We start from the raw sequence: 18,457 nt of genomic DNA on the forward strand, positions 1-18,457 counted from the left end.
GAGAAGAACGCCTGAAGCTCCACCTGCACGTCCACCGGGACATGGCGTTCGGCTCCAGCGTCTGCGGCCAGAGCTTCACGCTGCACAGTTGTTACATTAAATCTAAAGAGAAGAAGACTTGGTACTGGCACAGATTGATTTTCCTGAATTGGTCCAAGGTAGTACCGGCCTTGTCAGTACTACTCCAGTCCAGATGGTGGTGGTAATGCACCTGAAGCTGTAACTGACAAAAATAGCCACAAGGGAAATAGCTTTAGGTTCAGTTACAACACTTCAACTAAAAGCCACTAACACACATATGCATAAACTATTACACATGGAAGACTTGCAACATTGGTCAGTCATCTCTTCATCTTTTTTCTGTTCTCCTCTACTCTGTTTTGCATCTATGATCTGCTCTCTGTGTGTTACTAGCTGTAGATATAGCAGAGCTTATTCTTTATTCCATCCAGCTGAACTTCAGGTAATTATCACAGACCCTGGTTGTGTGTTAGTAAAGAAGATGGTTTATCATGTGTTTTGTTTGTTTCACTCAAACATTAAAATTCACACCTATACTTCACTTCCTCTAAAATAAGTATCCGGTCCAACAACAGTTGCTGTGTCAGAGAGGTGTGAATGCAGCTATGCACAGATACTGTATGTTTACTTCCTCAATTTTACAGTCCGGAAGAAACGGCTTTACTTTACTTTAACATACTTTTATAAAGTTTATCTGAAGGGTTTCATAATTCCAATTCCCAAATGACCGAATGCCTAAATGTAAGCCTACTTTAAGTTAAGTGGAACTTTTTGTCTAACAGTAACAAATGTATTAGGATGTGCATCTGTCTTATTGGTTTGTGCTGCAGCTACTTCCTGTGTTAAAGGAGCGACCAACTTAAAGACAGACAGTGAGACGAAGAATACGTTCAGTTCAGTTTTTCAGTTTGTCAAGATGTCTGCAAATACTGTCGCTACGCCCAGTTTGAGCCTGAATGTGAGATATAACAGAAACGTCCAAGAGAAGAGCGGAGAGGAAGAGGAGAGTCAGGTGGAGATCTTAGTGGATGAAGAGCATCACGCTGATCTCAGGCCACAAAGAGCCAGTAAGTCTGAAATGATGATTGTTGTAAAGGGGAAGTTCATGTCAGTTTACGTGTTGCTTTATAACAATTAGATACTGAATAATATTTCACAATTAATCAATCAATCCACCATTGGTCACCATTAAAGGGGTGATAGAATGATTATATAGGGTATTTTACACTGTTCCTTAAGGTCTCCTAATAGGGTATGTAACATTGGTTGGGCTGAAAATTGCCCGAATGCTATTTTATTAGTCCCTTAACTACCCTGTGAATATGGCTCTATTTGGAACAAGAGCTTTTCTTCCAAATATGGTATGCTCATGAATATTCAGAATGAGCTACGTGCTGATTGGTTTGAGCAAACTTCATAGAAACACATGGGAGACTTGACAGCAGGTCTCATATTTCAGGCACTGTAAAGTTATACATTGTTTATCGGGCTATTTCGTTATTAAAATCACTTCTGAGACTTTTTTTAGCGAGAAATCAACTATATAAAGCACAAATATGGGCCGTTTTACGAAAATTGATGGCCAATTGCAAATTTGGTGAGACTGTGTGTCGGAGTTCAGCGGCCGGTGCTGCCTTTGTTGCTGCCTCGCCGCCCGGCCTGCCTTCCTTCACAGACCCCGGCCTGCTATGAGGTACTTGGAGCTCCGTCACGGCAGCCCGCAGCACTCCATATCCGCGCAAAGTCACTGTTTTTTCGCCTGCAACTCCCCTCTTCCTGCTAGCTAAATGCACGGTGTATGTGAGTGAGAGCGCGGTCAGCGAGCTTGTTATGCCAGCAATCTCTTACCACAGTTCCAGTTAATCTTTTAATGTGTGTAATTATAATGTGTTGAGTTATTTAAACAAACGATTGGGGAAATAAACGCCGCTTGTCCGCGAGTCCCTTTGATAGAGCCTGCAGCTGGATGTAACCCGTTTGTAGCTACAAATCACGGATAGTTAGCTTCATTTTCGGCGTAATTCTGAGTATATTTACAGTTTGAATTTCGTCACACCACGTATACAACATCTAGCTACATGTCTTATAAAGCTAACGACGGTGTCCGATTTCAAATTAATGAATATTCGTGAAGATTAGGGCTTTCGTTATCTGCAACTGTCCCTTCAATCCTAGCTACCTGTGTAGCTACAAATCACGGATAGTTAGCTTCATTTTTGGTGTAATTCGAGTATATTTACAGTTTGAATTTCGTCACGCCACATATAAACATCTAGCTAAATGTCTTATAAAGCTAACAACGGTGTCTGATTTCAAGTTAATGAATATTTCTGAATTTCAGAGGAATTCTAAGAGGAGGCTAGCTAGCTCTCATTGATAGAGCTACATCCAGCCGCAGGCTCTATCAATGAGACTCGCGGACAAGCGGCGTTTATTTCCCCAATCGTTTGTTTAAATAACTCAACACATTATAATTACACACATTAAAAGATTAACTGGAACTGTGGTAAGAGATTGCTGGTGTTACAAGCTCGCTGATCGCACTCTCACTCACATACACCGGGCATTTAGCTAGCAGGAAGAGGGGAGTTGCAGGCCCTGGAGCTCTGTCAGAGCAGGGGCATTTGGTTGTCTATTACCCCAAGATACGGTGACTTTGCGCGGGTATGGAGTGCTGTGGGCTGCCAGTTGTGACGGAGCTCCAAGTCCTCATAGCAGGCGGGTCTGTGAAGGAAGGCAGGCCGGAGGCGGGCAGCAACACAGGCACCGGCTGAACTCCTACACAGGGACAAAATTTGCAATTAGCCATCCTTTCGTAAAGTGGCCCATATTTGACTTACATAGTTGATTTCTCGCATAAAATTTCAGAAGTGAATTTTGTAATGGAATAGCAGAGATCTGTGTGACCTAGCTAGATTCAGAAGACTACCTGATCTCAGGTCAGTTGTGTAGCCTATGTAAATGTACTACCTGATCTCAGGTCAGTTGTGTAGCCTATGTAAATGTTGGGGCGTGACCGTTCTCTTAATACACCCATGGGATGACAAAGGTTCCGGTTTTTGGGAGGTTGACGTCAACTTCCAGCTTTGTTGAGATTCACCCGTTTACAGCGGCAGTTTCAAAATATGAGATTTTCATAGTAAAGGGGTGTCAGTGGGACTTTGAGCTTCTATGTATGTCCTATTTACCCACCGAACTGTCGTTATTCAACTATGACAGGGTGAAATCAGTTTTGCATTCTATCACCCCTTTAACTCTGGGTCATTATCAGGTGTCTGGGTGCTGTAATCTGGTGCCTCGTGGGTCATTCTTATGGTTCAAACTTCAAACATAATAAATATGTTATGGATGTATTTTGTCTCTGTAGGACCACACACTCAAAACAACCCTGCAGCCAACATCAGAAGGTGTTTCAAAGCTACTGCAGTGACTCTGGGAGGGTTTTATCTTCTGATATTGGCTGGACTCTTCATTCGCTGTGAGTATTTTGTTTTGATACAAACTGTCATATCTTAAAGGAGACAATTTCTTTCAGAATTTTCTAGTTATTATATTATTATTCTTCTCTCATCCAATATTTCTGGTTGCACTCCCTTAAAAAAACTAAAAGGCAAATATTAGACAATGGACTGTACTGTGTTACTCTAAAATTAAAAATACAACAAAAAGTACAACAAGGCCAAAGTCTTCTATAATATAAGAAGAAACATACAAAATACAGACCAAGCGGCAACTTCCGGGTCTAAAAAGTGAAGCCAATGCTGAAGCTCTTTAAACCTGTATTCTCTGTAATGTCCAGCAGGGGGCGACTCCACTTGCTCCAGAAAGAAGTCTGTTTCCATAGAAGTCTATGAGAAAATGAGCCTACTTCTCACTTGATTTATTACCCCATTAAACATTTTCATAATGAGTTAATGGTCTCAATCACTAGTTTTAAGTGTTATTTAATATAGCATGATGTTCATTTAGTAAATTATGGTCCCATTTATTTTAAAACAGACAATAAAGCAGGGAATGCTTTAGGACCTGTCAGTCAGGACAGAGGATTAGCAATCATTTTTAAGGATTGTGACGTCATCAAACATTACAAAGTTTTAGGCCACATACACATGTACAAAAACAATCTTTTTTTTACCCGTCTTCCCTGGATTCGTTTCAAGAATAGTTGCATCCAAACGAATCCATTTGTAAATGACTCAACACGCTACTTCATATTCCAGGCCTATAGGTGGCGCTGTTTCTGCTACAGAAATTCACCAAAAAAGGGAGAAGAAGAGCATAGATAACTTCAACTTCCCATCATAACATGACTAGCTAGACTAACGTTCTCTTAATACATCCGTGGACTATAATAACTTTCACCACTGCTCATTTTATAAAGGCTGCCACAAGAAAACGTGTCTTTGTTTACATTGTATAATGTGCTGTTGGATTGCTTTTTATTTTGCAATTCTGTCTGCCATCGGACAACATTGCGTGCCGCTAAGAGGCCCTATCGCTGCTAACTCTTGCTACTAAAATCGCAGTCAAACAAACATCAATGATCCAATGTTTTTGATAATCTATACTTTTCTTGCAGTAGCCTTTCTACAATAAGCCGTGGTAAAGTTACTATAATCTGTAACGAGATGATAAGCAGACAGATTAGCTAGCTAATTGATAAATTGTCTACTTCCACTTTATAAACAGATAGCCATAGCAGCTAACGTTAACGTTACGTCGCTGCTGGAGCGGTCAGCTACTTTAGCGATGTTTAATGTTAGCTACATAACATTAGCAATATATCTTGTGTAGAATCCAGAGGGAAGTGTCAGGGAGCAGAGACACAGTATTTAGATGAAGTGAGCTGGTTTAACCATGAAGATGGGATATGCTCGCTTAGCTTCGCCGCAGTCGTGTGTGTTGTGGTTAGTGGCCGTGGGTAAGAGAGGGTGGAAAAGGGGTCGGGGGGTGTGGCGATGACATCATTGAAACGAACTTATGCGGTTTCACCATCCAAAAGAAGCCAAAAGAAAGCCGTTTTTTCACCCTGGGACCAGGTTTCAAAAAAGTGTGTTTTCAGGCAGTGAGTTTACAAGATTCGTTTGGACGGTCGGCCCAAATGATGCAAAACGTGTGTTTGCACAAAAAAAAAGGTTCCGTGTGGATTGCTTAGTTTAGGCAACAGAAAGAACTGTGAAAGCAGCATTTCCTGTTTTGGCCAAACTGTTGAACTGCTGTGTGGCTGGGTGTGGGGTGTGAAAGTGTTTAACTAAGCTGTGAATAAATGCTATTTATACATTTTTCAGTTTAACACAAATGCAGTTATAGTGTGTATATATGGTTTCATAAAATAAATCCAAAGATTGGACAATGCAGTGTCCTCGCTGAAGTTAAGGAAACCACCGGACTGGAGTTACTATGTTTTAATTCAAATATATCAAATTAATAAGTAATAAGGTTGTGTGTGTGTGTGTGTGTGTGTGTGTGTGTGTGTGTGTGTGTGTGTGTGTGTGGTATGTGCTGTTATTTCCTTAATTTTCTTTACTCTCCAAGAAACACTGACAGCAGAAGCATCAGTAGAGGATGTTACATTACTGAATATATATCTACCAAAAGTTTCCCAGCAGCATAGTGACCAATCTACACAGCATAGTAAGCAGTAAGTGAAGTTAAGTGCAGCTACGGTTTCTCAAGATGTCCAAAGGCAATCCAGATGTTTCAAAGAAGATGAGATACAACATAAATGTGCAGGAAGACAAAGAAGAATGGGCTGTTGAACTGCTGGGTGTGGCTGGTTGTGAGGTGTGAAAGCGCATAACTAAGGTGTGAATGAATGGTAATTATACTTTTTTTCATCCATCTTCGTCCGCTTATCCGGTGTCGGGTCGCGGGGGGAGCAGCTCCAGCAGGGGACCCCAAACTTCCCTTTCCCGAGCAACATTAACCAGCTCCGACTGGGGGATCCCGGAGGTGTTCCCAGGCCAGGTTGGAGATATTAATCCCTCCACCTAGTCCTGGGTCTTCCCCGAGGCCTCCTCCCAGCTGGACGTGCCTGGAACACCTCCCTAGGGAGCGCGCCCAGGGGCATCCTTACCAGATGCCCGAACCACCTCAACTGGCTCCTTTCGACGCCAAGCGGCGCGCGGCTCTACTCGAAGCTCACGGATGACTGAGCTTCTCACCCTATCTCTAAGGGAGACGCCAGCCACCCTCCTGAGGAAACCCATTTCGGCCGATTGTACCCTGGATCTCGTTCTTTCGGTCATGACCCAGCCTTCATGACCATAGGTGAGGGTAGGACGAAACTGACCGCGGTAGATCGAGAGCTTTGCCTTCTGGCTCAGCTCTCTTTTCGCAACGGTGCGATAGATGGAATGTAATATCGCACCCGCTCCGATTCTCCGACCAAACTCCCGGCTCCATTGTCCCCTCACTTTCGCAACAAAACCCCAAGGTACTTGAACTCCTTCACTTGGGGTAAGGACCATCCCTACCTGGAGAAGGCATTCCATCGGTTTCCTGCTGAGAACCATGGCCCTCCGATTTAGAGGTGCTGATCCTCATCCCAACCGCTTCACACTCCGCGGCGCCGAACCGATCCAGTGAGTGCTGAAGGTGCGCAGGCCGGATGCCATCAGGACCACATCATCTGCAAAAGCGGCGATGAGATCCCCAGCCCACCGAACTGCAACCCCTCCCCACCCCGACTACGCCGCGATATCCTGTCCATAAATATTACAAACAGGATTGGTGACAAAGCGCCCCTGGCGGAGGCCAACCCTCACCTGAATCGAAGTTCCGATTTGAAACGCGAGAACCCGAACACCTCTCACTTTGGTCGTACGAGATTGGATGGCCCTGAGTAGAGACCCCCTCACCCCACAATACCCGCAGCACCTCCCACAGTGTCTCCGGGGACCCGGTCTATACGCCTTCTCCAAATCCACAAAACACATGTAGACCGGTTGGGCATACTCCCAGGCCCCTCCAGGATCCTTGCGGAGTGAAGAGCTGATCCGTTGTTCCAGACGACCAGGACGGAATCCGCATTGTTCCTCCTCAACCTGAGGTTCGACTATCGGCCGAACCCTCCTTTCTAGCACCTTGGAGTAGACTTTACCAGGGAGGCTGAGAAGTGTGATACCCCTGTAATTGGCACACACCCTCTGGTCCCCTTTTTTAAAAGGGGAACCAGACTTCTACGCAATGTTGAAGAGACGTGGTAACCAGGACAGCCCCTCCACACCCAGAGCCTTGAGCATTTCTGGACCGGATCTCATCAATCCCCGGGGCTTTGCACTGTGGAGTTGTTTGACTACATCAGTGACTTCCGCCCGGAAATCGACGACAATCCCCGTCATCCTCCAGCTCTGCCTCTAACATAGAGGGCATTAGTCGGATTCAGGAGTTCCTCAAAATGCTCCTTCCACCGCCCTATTACCTCCTCAGTTGAGGTCAACAGTGTTCTATCCTTACTGTACACAGCTTGGATGGTTCCCCCCCTTCCCCCTCCTGAGGTGGCGAAAGTTTTCCAGAAGCACTTTGGTGCCGACCGAAGTCCTTCTCCATGTCTTCTCCAAACTTCTCCCACACCCGCTGCTTTGCCTCTTTTCACGGCAGAGGCTGCGCAGCCCTTCGGCCGCCGCCCTTCCGTAACTGCCTCCCGAGTCCTCTGGGATAACATACCCCGGAAAGACTCCTTCTTCAGTCGGACGGCTTCCCTGACCACCGGTGTCCACCACGGTGTTACGTGGGTTACCGCCCCTTGAGGCACCTAAGACCCTAAGACCACAGCTCCTCGCCACAGCTTCAGCAATGGAAACTTTGAACATTGTCCACTTGCGGTTCAATGCCCCCAGCCTCCACAGGGATGCACGAAAAGCTCACCGGAGGGTGCGAGTTGAAAGTCCGTTGGACAGGGGCCTCCTCCAGACGTTCCCAATTTACCCGCACTACACGTTTGGGATTACCAGGTCTGTCCAGAGTCTTCCCCACCCCTTACCCAACTCACCACCAGATGGTGATCGGTTGACAGCTCTGCCCCTCTCTTCACCCGAGTGTCCAAAACATACGGCCTCAGATCAGATGAAACGATTATAAAATCGATTGCTGACCTTGGGCCTAGGGTGCTCTGGTACCAGGTAACTTATGAGCATCCCTATGTTCGAAGATGGTGTTCATTATAGACAATCCATGACTAGCACAGAAGTCCAACAACAAACAACCACTCTGTTTTAGATCAGGGAGGCCGTTCCTCCCAATCACTCCTCTCCAGGTGTCTCCATCATTGCCCACCTGCGCGTTGAAGTCCCCAGCAGAACAATGGAGTCCCCCACTGGCCCCCATGCAGGACTCCACTCAAGGTCTCCAAGAAGGCGAATATACGCAACTCCTGTTTGGTGCATATGCACAAACAACAGTCAGAGTTTTCCCCACAACCCGCAGCGGCGGGGGAGGTGACCCTCTCGTCCACCGGGGTAAACTCCAACGTGAGCGGCGCTCAGCTGGGGGCTTGTTAGTATCCCCCACACCCGCCGCGCCGCACACCCTGAGCAACTCCGGAAGAAGAAAAGAGTCCAACCCCTATCCAGGAGTAACCGGTTCCAGAACCGAGACTGTCGTAGAGGTAAGCCCCACCAGATCTAACGCGGTACGCGCTCCACCTCCCGCACCAGTTCCGGCTCCTTCCCCCACAGAGAGGTGACGTTCCACGTCCCCAGAGCCAGCGTCTGCTGCCCGGGTCTGGTCCGTCGAGGCCCCTGACCTTCACTGCCACCCATGTGGCAGCGCACCCGACCCCAGCGGTTCCTCCCACAGGTGGTGGGCCCATGGGGGGCTGGTTGTGAGGTGTGAAAGCGCATAACTAAGGTGTGAATGAATGCTAATTATACTTTTTTTCAGTTTTAGACAAATGCATTTAAAGTTTATAAATGGTTTCATAAAATAAATCCAAAGATTGGACAATGCATTGTTCTCGCTGAAGTTAAGAATACCACCGGACTGGAGTTACTATGTTTTTACTCAAATATATCAAATGAATGAACTAATAAGGTTGTGTGTGTGTGTGTGTGGGGGTGTGGGGGTGTGTGTGTGTGGTATGTCCTGTTACTTCCTTAATGTTCTTTACTTTCCAAGACACACTGGCAACAGCAGCATCAGTAGAGGATGTTACATTACTGAATATATATCTACCAAAGTTTTACAGCAGCATAGTGACCGATCTACACAGCGCGGTAAGCAGTAAGTGAAGTTACGTGCAGCTACGGTTTCTCAAGATGTCCGAAGATATTTATGCCAATGCAGATATGTCAAAGAAGGTGAGATACAACAGAAATGTGCAGGAAGACAAAGAAGAGTGGGAGGACAGGGAGGTGGTAATATACGAGAGCACAGACGCTATCAGAGATGATCACATTGATAATCAGTCACACGGAGGAGGTAAGTGAGAAATTATGAAAAATCAATATCGTAAATACTCATGCTGATCTGTTTGTGTGTGGCTGTACCTTCAAGTCATGTTGGACTGATGTGTAAACTCTACGTTTGCTCTCGGTTTAGTTTGTCAGTCTCAGCTGTCAAATCCCAACGATACTGCTGCCCATCTATGTTTGTCTCATAACAATTGTTTTGGACATAGATGTACATGTACAGTATGGAAACCTTGTGTTTTGCAGCTCTTTCCTGTAGTTAGTTTTATTATGTTCTGCTGAGAGGATCAGAGCTCTCTGGTTAGAAGACTCATTTTCAGTTGGGATGCATTTTTTATTAAGAAATGATGCCCAATGTGTTTGGTTATGGTAACATTTAACTGATTTCTGAGATCTAAGGACGCATCAACTCTGGTAAAGACAGGAAACCACATGACAAGAAGGAGGGAAGTACAGCATGACGAAGTCTATTAAATATCATGAGAGAGAGAGAGAGAGAGAGAGAGAGAGAGATAACTATGAGGCATCTTTTTTTATTGCGTCAGTTCTGCAATTCAGTGGCCCATTACAACTCAACATTTCAGATGACTTTATATTTATTTTACATTAGTATAATAATCTGTTTACCTAAGAGGTTTAATCATTTCTTTAAGGGCGCTTTCACACCTATAGTTCACCAGTCTGCACAGACACCAGATTCGGGGGTGAGGTTGCAGCATTGTTGCATTTATTTATTTGGTTGGGTTTGTGTTCACACTGCACTTTGTCAAAGGCACCAAACACTGTTAACAAATGTCACATGGTGGAAAGGTCGCTTGTTTATTGGACCGAATATCTGAGCACCTGCCGATGCTTCTGGTCTCAGAAATAAAGGAGCAACACCACATTTATAATGTCTTGGGTATCCTGGTTTTGCTTCAGTGTTGATGATGTCACACAGAGTGATGATGTCACACATACGGATGATGTCACACAGACGACCAGCGCAGCCTGGTCTCACAGAATTCCGTGAAATGATCACGACCTGTTAACACCGCATTACGTGGTGGTGTGAAAATTCTGTGTGGTCAGCAGGGAAGCAATGCCAATGTAAAGTCAATAAGAAGATGACGTAGCATTAAGAGTGACTACGGTAGTGAGTAGTATGAAAGGCCAAAAATCCACTCCGGGAGGTTGGTTGAGGTGGTGGATGGGTCAAACACAGGACTCGAGTTCCGTGTGTCACATTTCCTGAACCCGTTCTTTTCCTAAACCCAACCGTCCCGTTCTTGTTGCGCATCCCGTTATTGTTTGCTCTATGGTGTTTTTTGCCCCCAACTGCTCCTTCCAGGCAGCCGTCCAGTTCTTCTTTTCCTAATCCCAACTGTCCTGTTGTTGTCCCGCGTGTCATGAAAACGTAAGCCAACCCACAAACTTTTCCTTAACTTAAGGGGCTGTGTTCATTTCAAGGAATTCTTCCGTGGGCCCATCATGGAATATTTTGCGATTCCGTGAAACTGCCACAGATTTTGAGTTGAGGAGCCTTGTTCATTTCATGGAATTCTGTGAGATCAGGTTGACCAGCAATGTGTGCTCAGAACAGCTTCTGGATCTGAAAGTTATCATCCCTTAAATCAAGATAACTGATTTAAGGGATGATAACTTTCAGATCCATGTGCAAGGTTGAAGCTGCAGCCTAGTAAATGCTGTTTGTGGTTTACTTCTGGGTCTGACACACCCAACCACAGACCAAAGCAATGAAGCTGCTGAGTAAAAGGTTATTCTTACAGGGACATAATAGGAACTTTGATAACAAAGACTCATGTTGTTTCCCTGTAATGAACCTTGCTCTCTGTGTGCTTTGCCACTTTAGGACAAGACACTGAGAGGAATCCTCCAGCTGTCCAAAGGAAGAATTTCAGGGCTGCAGCACGCTTTCTGGCAGTGTTCTGCTTTCTGATGATGACTGGAATCATCCTCTTATCTGTAAACTGTAAGATAAAATACACTTCTCAAGTAGTGAGCCACAAATACTGAACCAATACACCATGGTGTACTTAAATCAGCATCAGGCTCTAAAGGAAAGGTTCAGGTTTTTACTGACATGCCATATATATGCTGAAATAGTTATTAGTCGCTGTAATTATTCCTACTGTCTATACCACCTGTTAAGGGATCCCTTCCTAAAACAATTCCAATGTAAGAAATAGCGGGGCTAAAACCAGTCTTCATTCTGTGTTAACATTCAGCTGAAACTTTATCAACACAACACTAGACTACCAAGACGTTTCCTTTATACCACCACCAAGGAAACACTGTCAGTGGAAACATGAAGAGAGCAAATTATACTAAAGACATATTGAGATACGAAAGTCAGACTAATGAGACCTCATACAAGCTTTGGCTCATTTTGCACACAACAAAGACTGTGGTTTTATGTCCCAAATATATGTCTTTAGTTTGAAGCAGAATGATTTAGTGTTGTTGGTCTTTTTAAACTTTGCAGTGTTGTAATGTAACGGAGTACAAATACTTCGTTACTGTACTTAAGTAGAAATTTCACGTATCTGTACTTTACTTCGCTATTTAAATTTATGTCAACTTTCACTTTTACTCCACTACATTTCCTAGATAAAATGTATACTTTTACTCCGTTATATTTCCACTAAGCATCTTCGTTACTCGTTACTAAAAAATAAAATTAGAAGGAATGTGTGCGACTGCAATAAGGGAGGTTTGGCGAATCACTGCTCCTAGATTGCATTACGCACGCTCCGCACGCCGCACGCTCCGCACGCCGCACGCTCTATTTCAGCACTTGTTTGTTGCTAAAGGAGGAGGAGGACGCACAACTGAAACCGCCATGGAAGCACGAGCACCTACTGGAGGACCTCCCATTATCGTAGACGACCAGGCTCGACATAAGCAATGGCCCGATGGCCCGGGGCCAGTAAAAACGTATGTCGGGCTGGTTGCAGCCACAGTCACCGGTGTGTGCGTTACTTCACGCAGCACATGTACTGACTGGAAACGTTACCGAGGATTATTTACCGCCGATGGCACAGATGAACTAACGCTACACTCATTACTGTAAGTAGGTAGCCTACAATAAAACCTCCATGATTAAAGAGTCAATACTTATCAATAACCCACCTACCTGTTCTACAGGCAGAAACACGTAGAAAACGATATTTCAGTCTGCGCTGTCCACTCTCGTCCACCCCGCTTTCAAACACAGCTCTACTCTGCAAATAACGACTTTACAAACGATCTAAAATGAAAGATGTCAGTTTGTAGTCTAACGCTTTATCTTAATTTGCAACCAATCTTGAACTTTGGACAAACTCTTGTAAACGTAGCTGCTGTCTAAACGAGCCATCCTCTCCGCTGGAGCGGTAAACTATGGATGTACTTTAAGACCAAAACAAATACAGGTGGCTACTTAATATGCACGTGAATGACGCCTTCTTCATTCTTGACGATGGTGCCGGTGGTATTATTTAGCAACAGAATTGTCTTATTTCAAATTAGGCATACAGGACTAATCTGAGATCATTTTCTAGTTAAGTAGCCTATCTAGTTATCATTATGGATTTTCCATGTTTTTAGGGGTTTGCTTACTAATGTAAAAAATATAGCATTAATTTAGTAAGAAAGTGAAAATATCAAACAAGATGATGCGTATTAGGTATAATTTTATTTTCTTTATTTGAAAGTTCGGCCCCTGGAGTGTCTGCTTAAAACAATTCTGGCCCTTGGAAAAATGTAGTTGATGACCCCTGGTCTAGCTTTGCTGCTAATGGCAAAACATCCAGTGGCAGTGGCTAGCTGGGTTTGAACCATTTTCTAAAGCATAGGTGCGGAGTATATTTTCCTGCTTTTTTGTCCTTTTCCAATCACACCTATGATATTTCTTTCAGGGCCAGTAAAAATGTAGAAGGGGCCAGCAAAACTCTGATCTACTGGCCCTGGGGGCCAGTGGGGATTTTTTTTATGTTGAGCCATGCGACCACCCCGATAGTGGTGAACTCGGTGAACAGGGTAGTGGTGAAGATAACGTCATACACCCGTGTTGCAAGAAATGTTTCTGTACATCGATGTCAGCTCTAAAAATATGCTGTTTGTGCTTTGAACTTAAGAGAATTGTGCCTGAAAAGTCCTAGAAAAGAATGTGATTTTGATTTGATGAGTGAACAAATACGCTATGAAAAGAAGCTATGGGAACCCTGAATATGCTTTATGCTTTACTATAAGAAAGCCACAATAAAAGTTCTAACCGCTTGCTTTTAAAAAAAAAAACTTTTACTTTTACTTCAAATACTTAAGTACATTAAATATCAGAAAATTACTTTTGATACTTAAGTACAGTATATATCAGATACTTTAAGACTTTTACTTAAGTAATATTCTAAAAGGTAACTTTCACTTCTACCAAAGTCTTTTTCTAGTACGATACTTGTACTTTTACTCAAGTATTGCTTTCTAGTACTTTATACAACACTGAAACTTTGTTATGGTTTTCATATTCATCTTTTAGTAACTTTGCTGCAGACCAGATACGACCAACTGAGCAACAACAACAGTCAGCTCCAGGTGAAAGTTTCAGGTAAGAAAGATTTTTAAATCACCATAACACACAGGATCCAGCTTCACAATGCATATTAAGCATAAATAATCTCATATTGTCTTACTTTTATCTATTGCTGTTTATCTCAAGACATCGCCGTCAACTACAGTCAGTTACAGAGCAGTTATGAAACACTGAGTGTAAATCACAGTCAGTTACAGGATGAAATAAAGCAGCTGAAGGACAGAACTGAAGGTGAGAAAAGTTTAAAACCAGTAAACTGTATTATACACATTTGCATCATAGGCCTTGATTGTGTAGTTACTGTTGATTATAACTGTTTCATGCTGTTGAACTGTTTAGCTGATGATGTGAATATTTCTGTTAGAGACGGTCACTTACAAATTAGATATAAAACCTGAGTTGAAATTATAATTATTTAGACAGTAAACATCCTGAAAAGGAAACGTAACAGAGGAAAGAAAGATCTTTAACTAAATAGTTAAAACTCAAAGTCTTATCACTTTGACACTGAATGATGTGAAATCTGTCTTTAAAAGTTGTTTGACTTTAAGAGAAGTGCTGTCCTGATGGATGGACGAGTTTTGGATGCAGTTGTTACTTTAAATCTAAAGAGAAGAAGACTTGGTATGATAGCAGAGCTGACTGTCAGAAGAGAGGAGCAGATCTGGTCGTCATAGACAACAAAGAGGAACAGGTGTGTTTGTTTCTGAGTGAGTGATTTTAGAGAAAAAGACATTTAATCAAAATATTTAAATGTACATAATGTCAATTTGAAATCTTTTGGGAAAAAACCCTTAAGATGTGTATATTCATTTTTAAAATGCATTTTGATGACATGAAAGGTTAACTGTCTTATGAGCTTTAAACGCGCAGTTCTTCATGCATTCTCAGTTTTTCTGCTGATTATAAATGTCTTTCTTCACTTTCCTCCATTACTAATGTGTGTTTACTGTCATGCTGTTGGGTCCAGTCCTCAGTGTGTGGTGGACCGAGGGATCCCTCTTGTGTTTGTTATGGCTGATGAAGTCACAAGATGACTTTACTACAACAGAAATGCTGAACTGTAATGCTGAACTGTGAACAGAGAAATGATTGTTGTCTCTCGTCAACTACTAGGAGTTTGTCACTGAGCTGAGTAAGGATGGGAGTCCTGGATTGGTCTACGGTATATAGGGACATACCCATACTCAGAATGGGAATGGGTGGATGGATCACCGCTGACAAAAACGTGAGACATTTTAAAGGTTTTTGGTTTCCATCACAAATCCATGTTTGTCACTAAAATAATTATTTTACACTGAGTTGGTTGGTTTCCCCGGAGAGAGAGAGAGAGAGAGACATAGAGTGAGAGAGACGGAGAGTGAGTTACAGAGACAGGGAGAGAGAGACAGAGAGAAGAGAGAGAGTGAGAGAGTGAGAGAGAGTGAGAGAGTGAGAGTGAGAGAGAGTGAGAGAGAGAGAGAGAGAGAGAGAGAGAGACAGAGAGTGAGTTACAGAGACAGGGAGAGAGAGACAGAGCGTGAGAGAGAGTGAGAGTGAGAGAGAGGGAGAGAGAAACAGAGTGAGAGAGACACAAAGAGAGATGGACCGAGAGAGAGAGAGAGAGAGACAGAGAGGGAGAGAGAGAGAGAGACAGCAATGGGATGACGGAGAGAGAGAGACAGAGGGAAAGAGAGACAGAGAGAGACAGAGAAAGGGGGGGAGAGAGACAGAGAGAGAGGGACAGAGACAGAGAGAAAGAATAGAGAGAGAGATAGAGGGAGAGAAATAGAGACAGAGAGAGAGAGACACAGAGAGAGAGAGAGAGAGAGAGAGAGAGAGAGAGAGAGAGAGAGAGAGAGAAACGTCCTAGTCACAGCAAAAGAAGAGAAAATCCAGACAGGGGTCAGGGTCTCTGCAGATACAGACACCACCACACACTTCTAGTGGGTCATAAGTGATGATTGAGAGGGATTAGTCTAAAAATATTTGTTAGGGAAATGCTGCATAGTATGAGCATCAGTCCCATGGATTAGGTAGTATTAGTAGTAGTATCAGTAATATTAGTAGTAGTATTTGTAGTATTAGTAGTAGTATTAGAAGTATTTGTAGTAGTATTAGTAGTAGTTTTAGTAGTATTAGTAGTAGTTAGTAGTAGTTTTAGTAGTAGTATTAGTAGTATTACTAGTAGGATTAGTAGTAGTAGTAGCAGTAGTAGTATTAGTAGTCATATTAGTAGTCATATTATTAGTAGTATTAGTAGTAGTACTAGTAGTATTAGTAGTCGTATTAGTAGTAGTAGTAGTAGTAGTAGTATAAGTAGACGTATTAGTAATATTAGTAGTAGTAGTAGTACTCGTATTAGAAGAAGAAGCTTGAGAGACACGGTGCAGAGTCAGCTTTGAAACCATTTTGTGTCAACTGAGATGCTGCAACAAAAAGTCCCCCAGTACCCAAACCATGAAGATTTAATATTTGTTAAACATGTCAGAGATGAAAAGCTTCTGTAGTCTAATGTGTGTGACTCAATCACAATGTAAAGTCTATGGGACAGGCTGCTGAGTTTATGAAAAGAGACAACAGGGGCAGAAAACAATGAAAGGACGCCATCTTGGTGTTAGATATTCATAAACACATCGTAACTTGTTTTTTGGGGATGATTTCTGTAAATTTAAATGAAAACAGAGATATGGGAGAACTGAACAAGGTTTCATTCTTTTATTAGCAGTCACAGATTACATTGATTTACAAAACTGAATCTTAAACGAGTTATTAAAATAATATTAATCACAGATAATATGAATATTATCGAACTAACAATCAGGAGTTTCAGCTGTTTGATAAAAGAACATTTTATTTGTCTGACAGGTTCTGGGCAGAAGGACTGCCTCGCTCTGACGGTAACTGGTACGCTGCAACATGCTGCGATCAAAAAAGAAAATGGACACAAGGGAGATATAATGTTAAGAAGAACTGGATCTGTGAGAAAAAGATGATCTGAACTCTTTGATGACAGAGGGGTGTGTAGTGTTGGGATCAGCTTTGTCAAATCAGACCAATTCTTTAACATTTACTCAGCTGTTTATTCTGTGTTGCTAAGTAACCTGGATTACAGAGATATTGTTCCTCTGCCCTTCATAGTGCACAATCTGGTTAGAAGTCATGTGTACTTACTCTGTAGTCCTACAGGATTATTATAATAAAAGATAATAAAAACATGGATTAGCAGGTTGTCTTACCTAGGTTCATGTAGTTTATTATAATGTTTGTAATCAGTTAGTTAGAAGTTTTTCGTTAGAACATTTTACACTCTACACAAAATAACCTCCACCCTACCTCCATCTCCCCTCCCAAACCCGTCCCCACCACCAATTAAATCATTAGTATTATTTTTTAACGTTGCAGTGTAACCTTAACCTAACTATTGTATTTGTATCTTTTATTTTTATTTTAGCCTGTATTCCTTTCATGAAAGTTTTTAATTGCTCTTTAATGTTTGATGTAAAGCATTTTGGATTGCCTTGTTGCTGAAATGTGATATAGAAATAAAGATGTCTTGTCCTACAACCTCCAGCCTGTCAGTCTGTCTCCAGGGCATAGAGAACGCTGTTGTACCTGTCTCTCTCAGAGGAAGTGTAACGTTTACAGCACTATTGCAGCTTTTCGGCTAGTCATTATATTTTATTGCAGCGGGTGTTGTCTGTGTGGAGTTTTGAAAAGTGTAACCACATTTGTGCACTTACATAGTGTTTATTAAATAGTAAACTGAAAGTCCAAACCAGATTTTAGACACTCACTGAAAAAACATTGCTGCGTGACTTGCATCAGTAGAAACAAACCGAGCACCCAGGAAGAGAATAAAAGCTATATATATATAAATATATATAGTTATATGTGTGTGTTACATTTCCACTATTTAGAAATGAAAGTCCGCTCCATTTTTCCTTTTTCCACTGTGATTTCTGCTTATTCTCCTTCGGGAAAACATGGACGCGTTGCATTGTGGGATACGGGGGTAAAATGTAGGCTACATCGTATGTACACTCATATTAGCAGGGCATTGTGGGTATTTTATAGTGGACTATATAGTAAATGAAATTACACAATTCCCTTCATGTCAAAAATATATAAATAAACAATTGAAAGCTTTTTGTAAGAAAGCTAATCTCACTTTACCTTTACTTAACATGTTTACTCCTTGCACTGTAGCTGTTACTTCATGTTACTTTATACACTAATTGATTGATAGATTTCTTACTCTTTATTTATTTTTACCTTGAATCTGAATGTTGTTGATGAACTGAACTGAGGAAAAAGGTGTTTAAGTTTGTTGCTCCCTCTACCTGGAATAAGTCACAGAAATCCACAAAACTGACTTTGAGGGATTTGCTGATTCAGTTGATTTAATGATTTTTTTTTCAATAGGACCACAATGGAAATAAGTCTTGTGTTTTTATCCTCGATTGTATTTGATGCC

General features: G+C 42.4%; 1 pseudogene; it reads left to right on the plus strand.

Moving 5' to 3' along the window:
- The first annotated feature begins 674 nt into the window (after positions 1–674).
- On the plus strand, positions 675–17,528 carry LOC120572093 (annotated as a pseudogene).
- The last annotated feature ends 929 nt before the right edge of the window (positions 17,529–18,457 follow it).

This window comes from Perca fluviatilis, chromosome 13, assembly GCF_010015445.1.
Source record: "Perca fluviatilis chromosome 13, GENO_Pfluv_1.0, whole genome shotgun sequence".
In the NCBI taxonomy this organism is placed as follows: domain Eukaryota; kingdom Metazoa; phylum Chordata; class Actinopteri; order Perciformes; family Percidae; genus Perca; species Perca fluviatilis.